The sequence below is a fragment of the Sphaeramia orbicularis genome, chromosome 4 (assembly GCF_902148855.1).
Source record: "Sphaeramia orbicularis chromosome 4, fSphaOr1.1, whole genome shotgun sequence".
NCBI classification, from domain to species: domain Eukaryota; kingdom Metazoa; phylum Chordata; class Actinopteri; order Kurtiformes; family Apogonidae; genus Sphaeramia; species Sphaeramia orbicularis.
The window spans coordinates 51,111,574-51,117,573 of record NC_043960.1 but is presented as its reverse complement, the minus strand read 5'-3'; the positions used below and the strand labels follow the sequence as shown (position 1 = coordinate 51,117,573).

Genomic DNA, 6,000 nt, shown 5'->3' with positions numbered 1-6,000 from the left:
CCTCCCACTGATTCATTGCCTCTCACGTTTCACTTCTAAGTACAGTATTAGCTGGAGCTTTACCCGTTTGAGGGGGTTTCCCCTCTGAGACACACTGACTGATGGTGGACGTTTATATTATGCTTCCTGTTTACTCCTACATTTACCTTTACCTGTAGGCTGGAGTCACAGCATTTTTAAATGAATGCTTTATCATTTCTTGAGGCAGCACCACAAAAATATCTAAAAGCAAGATCAGAGGAGATTTTTCATTTTTAACCCTCCACCTTTTCAGTGTCTCTGTGACATTCCTGGAATACTATAATGGGGACTGTTGTGCCTAGAGGTTTCCCTCAGACCAGTGAGTCAGCAGCTGTGCAGGGAGTCATTAGAGTAGACAAAATGTGTCTGCAACAGAGTGTCTACTCACATCCACCATCCTTGACAGAAATACTTTCTCGTCCTGATATAGATTAACCCTTTATTGGGCAAGTGACTGTTTTTGGTCATTTCTTCATGCATTACAAGAAAGTGACAGCAACAGTTCCAGTGAGGACAGTGAGCTAACAATCTCAGGTCAAATGTGCTCTCCAGGGTCTGTACTGCACTGTTCATACAGTGGTGGACCTGCTTTGTTAGGTACCATGAAGTAATGGTACTAATGTAAGGAATGATGTTCAAAGGGATCATGTGGATGTTGACAGGTGTTTGGATCAGCACTTATGTTGGTCTAATGTTCTAAAAGTGGTGTTCTAATGTTCTAAAATACATGTTCCTTTGACATTACATGTGTTTTTTTTTTTATCTTTATATATATCTATATATATCTATATCTATATCTATATCTATATATATATATCTATATCTATTTATCTCTCTCTCTCTCTCTCTCTCTCTCTATATATATATATATATATATATATATATATATATATATATATATATGTATATATATATATATATATATATATATATATATATATATATATATATATATATATATATATATAATTTTTGGCTTTTTTTTCCACTTATGGGTGAAGAACCAAATATGGTAACTTCATTAACCTTGATTTTCTACATAATAGAAAATTTTGAAAAATTTTACAGAAGTTTACAGAAGTCTTGATATGTCCTCCAATAACACACTAAGACTGAATTTTTGATTTTCAGAGTATTTCTATGAGTGCCCTATAAAGGGTTAAAGGAGGTCTCACTGACAGGATAATGAATCGTCAGTCTGTGATGTACATGAAAAATGTCAAAGAATGTAAAGTTTCTGACTCCACACAACTGTTTTGATATCATTTTGCCTATGGCGTAATGGGTTCTAACTGCCATTGCATAGCAGGATGACAGCTATATGTAGGACACACTGGACAAACAAAAGACAAGTAGGTGACCACTTGACTGATAAGTCCAGATTCCTGACTGTAACAGCAGATAATAATAATAATAATAACTGCAATGAAATGTGTTTCCGAAGCTCTTAAGACTAGCAGGAAGCGTGTTCAGTTTCTGTAACTGTTAATCTAGTCTACAGTTGTCATTCACTGTAAATTTATAGTAGATGACAGGTCACGATGACAGGATAGGGTCAGGACCCAAAATGGAGCCTGGTCACAGACGGGCAGTAAAAACACATGTGAATGATACCATATACTGTATAACTAAAGGGTTTTCTGTATTCAAGTACTTCACCTAAATCCAACTATAAGATACTTACTTACAATTTACCAAACTATTCTATGCTGCTTTATACTTCTACTTCATTACATCTCAGGAGTAAAGATTAGATTTTTTTACTCCATTATTTGTTTCACACCTAAAGTTACATGTGAGATTTGCTAGTAAAAAATGATGTAACACTACTATACTAGTTTGCTGAGATGATCAAATTTGCTAACCTTTGTTTTACACAGTTAAAATAAGAGAACAATGACCAGCTTATGAGTGCACATTTCACTTCTTTTGTTTATTGAAAACAAATAAACATTTTATGGGCTCAAAAAATCCGTCACTGGTGATTCTTAGGAGCTGGGAATTATTAGGGCTGTCTTTTGTATTGTTCCAGGGTGGTGGTAACAATGATCATCACAGATATGAGAACTAGTTCTTTTTGATGATAGTTTGAATTAAGATAACAACAATTATTAGACATAGACAGACCTTATGTGTCATTCCAGATTTTACACCAAAAATGAAATTACGATGCAATTGGCTCAGCAGGCAGCAGCAATAAATACAAACAGGCACTACAAGATAGAATAATATGCATATTAAAACTATGTGTTAGTATAAAAAGCTATGGTTCTCTGATAAAAACAATTCTCAGCAGTGAATATTGCACAGTTATATTGCACAATGGACCAGTCCTGTGTAGGTGAGGGTGGGTGTGTGAGGGAGGAGGGGAGAATTTATGCACCTTAAAGACAAATTTTGTGACACTTTAAGTAAAGAATCCCATTTTGTATTAACTTTGCAGAAAATCAGTCACACAGGGCCTGAGCTTTATTTAAAACACACAACGGGCAAATAAATAGACATCCATTACTTTTTCCTTTACTGAGACTTTAGCAAGGCTGTTGCCATTGCCTATATTTAAAGGACATTATCAAGTAGCTCCAAAATAACAGAGCTAATTTTACATTTTGTGCTATAGGAAGTATGATAATCACTGATAAAAAACATAGCACTCAACTTACTTTGGGTCCCAGACTACCAGCAACTCACATATTCCACTGATCTCATTGAACATAAAAATATCTCTCACATCATTAGTAACATGAGAGTCAGTATAGCAATGGCCTATTGTCATAATAAGATAACATATATAAGATAAGATATAAGATAAGGCAACACTAGTGGTTCCCATACCCGGAAGAGAAATGTAATCTTTCAATGTTGGAGGATTCTTTTGGGTGTCTGTGAATTGGCCTAAGAGTCTTGTTTCGACCAGCTCTATGTAAAGTGTCATGAGATAACTTTTATTATGATTTGGTGCTATATAAATAAAATTTGATTGACTGACTGACTGATTGATTGATTGATTGATTGATTGATAATGTTATAAAAGACAACACTGAATCAATGTTAACCCATAAAGACCCAGTACTAGTTTTGTGTCAGTTCCCAAATGAATTTTCTCTATTAACCTTTCTTAAGTGATTCATCATCATTTAGGCTACTATAATATTATCCTCTGTAGTTTGCCTTTTTTTCCAGGGAAAATCAGGTATTTCCTATTTTTTCATCTACTGATCATGTAGCTGTTCATAAAAGCTCAGATTAAAGTTGAGGGTTATTATATTAGAAACAGAGAAAACTGAAGAAAAAGCGACTTTAGCAGCAAAGATATCAATAACTGAACATAAACCAGGCATCTCCATCTACTGTCACTGATCAAACTCCATGGGTTTTACTGACGAATCAATGTTGTAGAAGATGACAGTGTTTCCACGTTCACTACGGAGCCTCTGAAATAGGTCATACCTGATGACCTTGAAAAGATGACAAACTGCATTTTACACCAGTATTTTACATGGATTTATAGGATTACTGGATCAACAGGTATTAAACATTTACATCAGTTTACTTTAAGGGTTAACAAAAGCAAGGAAGAGACTAAACAAAGTAATCGAGAAAATGAACATTAATGAGGAACATTATTAAGAACTTAAAAAAATAATCGAGAAAATGATCAGAAATTAAACCAAAATCGAGAAAATGAACAAAAATGTACAATAAAATTGACAAAAGGGTTCAAAGTAATGCAAAATAAATAAACAAATAAATAAGAAATAAAATACCTTCCAAGAGCCATGTATATATGTAGCATAAACGTTGCACATTTCCACTGGTTTGGGAGGGTTAAGGTGAAATCGGTGCAGGTTATTTTTGCAGCTGTGACCGCAGATGATCACTACAGGACTGTGTGCGCGTGCGCGAGCGGGAACAGCTGAACCTACGGCGGGCGCGTGCGGAATGTTGTATCCGGTACAGAGTCACGGTACTTTTATGGAAAGTGGACCGTGGACTCGTCCCCGCCGCTAGTTGAGCTGCTGCACCCGTAGGACACACGTCGGAGCTCCGACCGGACCCGCACACAGGAGTTTTATTAGTCAGTACCGGAGAACCCGAGCAGGTAAACCTTCTACCGCTGAATTGTAGACAGAAGAGGTTTGACAAGTGGTTTTAAAAAGCGTCTTCATCATCGTGGTGGTTTGGTTTTAACCCATAAAGACCCAAACATCACCAGTAACCGAAACCATCTACTGATGTAAACGGTTTAATACCTGTTGATCCATTAACCCTATCAAAACATGCAAATAATTGATGTAAAATGCAGTTTGTCATCTTTTCATGGTCATCAGATATGACCCATTTGGACGTTCAGAGGCTCCGTAGTGAACGTGGAAACACCCTCATCTTCTACAACATTGATTCGTCAGTAAAACCTATGGAGTTTCATCAGTGACAGTGGATGGGCACACTTGGTTTATGTTCAGTTAATTATATGTTAAGTTGAAAAAGTCACTTTTTCTGAAATTTTTTCCTTTACGCTGACCTTTTAAGAACATCTACATCTGTTATAATGAATACTAATAAATCACCCAGGAAAAACAAAAAATCATTTGGAACCTGTGACAAAAATAGTTAAGGGTTTTCAGGGTTAATAGAATTTCCTCGAATATAATATCCATCCTCATTTAGATAAGTTTCAAGGATAACAATTGGCACCGTTTTCTGCTATTGTTGTTTATGGGTCCATTTAGGACAGTCCAGTGTTTGACAGTGCTCCCACATGTTCCAGTACAGTTTAGGTTTGGTCAGTTTCAGTGATTCGACACCTGTGCTGTATAAGAGTCAAACTCACAGTTTTTTCTGGCACACACTCATGATATCTCAGACCAGCTGAGGTCAGAAACGGGACCTCTTAAGTCAGACCTAAAATGTGTCCTGCTACTTTCCATTCAGATTGTAGTGGTAAAACGTTGAAATTGTTTTATTTCCAGTAAGATTTTGTGAAGTCTTTTGTAAAATAGTAGCATCGTTTTCCTCATCACTTATGTACTTGAGATAATCCTTAAAAGAATCGTTTTGTTGTGTATTCTAGTTTTTCTTAGTGAGGATGTTTCAGTTTTACTTAAACCAGGCTGCATTTTCAAAATGGCAGCAGATGAAGTCATACAGTGTTCAGTTTGTGCTGTCAATCTGCTGACATTTGACTCCCTGTTATATGGCTTCTAGGGAAAATATGAAGAATATCCAAATGATCATCAGTAAGTTTAGAAACTCTTATCACAAATCACTCACTGATCATTAAGCACTGTGTATAGAACCAGTAATATATGCATGCACTCACTCCAGATGCACTGAATGGAAATAAATCAAGTTTTAAATTCTGACTGTAAGTAAAATATTTGTGTTTGCAGATTAGAGGACTTCTGAAACCCAGGGTGTTCATGTTATATGCATTAACTTGATGATTGATGAAGCCTAAAGTGGTCACATTCCATTGCACACGTCAAAGATTACAGGACCGGGGCCGAGTTGAAGCTGCATTTTAAAGACCACCATGGCTGGGATGATTTCTAGCAGAAACATAATTAATATGACATATTTCTTCACTTTCAAAGTGCACTTAAGGTTGTGATTTTCAGCTTTGCATCACAGTATGTGTTTTGCACTTGTGTACAAAAGGTATTTGAGGACACACATAAACAGCCGGAGTTTTAACAGTTCAAACAGTCCTCATCCGTCCAGTTGTCTGGCTCTTAGTCTGGCCATTTTATCCAGAGCCTGTGGGGGACATGTGGGTGCCAACTTGAGCTCCATCCAACTGCCTATCACTCGTCAGAAATAGTCCTGATCACATGTCCTGGACACACAAGTGGGCTATAAATAGTGGTGAGCGAGCTCCCGTTGCACTGTTTCTTAAAATACTGGGAAGAGGAGCAGCTGATTTCACATTAACTCTGTTCAATCATGCAAATCCCTTTTACTAAACAAAGTAAAACA

The 6,000-nt window shown here is 36.5% G+C and overlaps 1 protein-coding gene across 2 annotated transcripts in view; it reads left to right on the top strand.

The window, feature by feature from the left end:
* Nucleotides 1-4,051: 4,051 nt before the first annotated feature.
* The window catches only part of nexn (nexilin (F actin binding protein)), a 30,273-nt gene continuing 28,324 nt past the window's right edge, over nt 4,052-6,000 (top strand). The window contains exon 1 of one of the 2 annotated variants that reach the window (XM_030133173.1): nt 4,052-4,123. The gene's annotated coding sequence lies outside the window, so the exon portion shown is untranslated. The remainder of the gene's footprint in view (nt 4,124-6,000) is intronic. The other variant, XM_030133172.1, reaches the window with a different exon arrangement.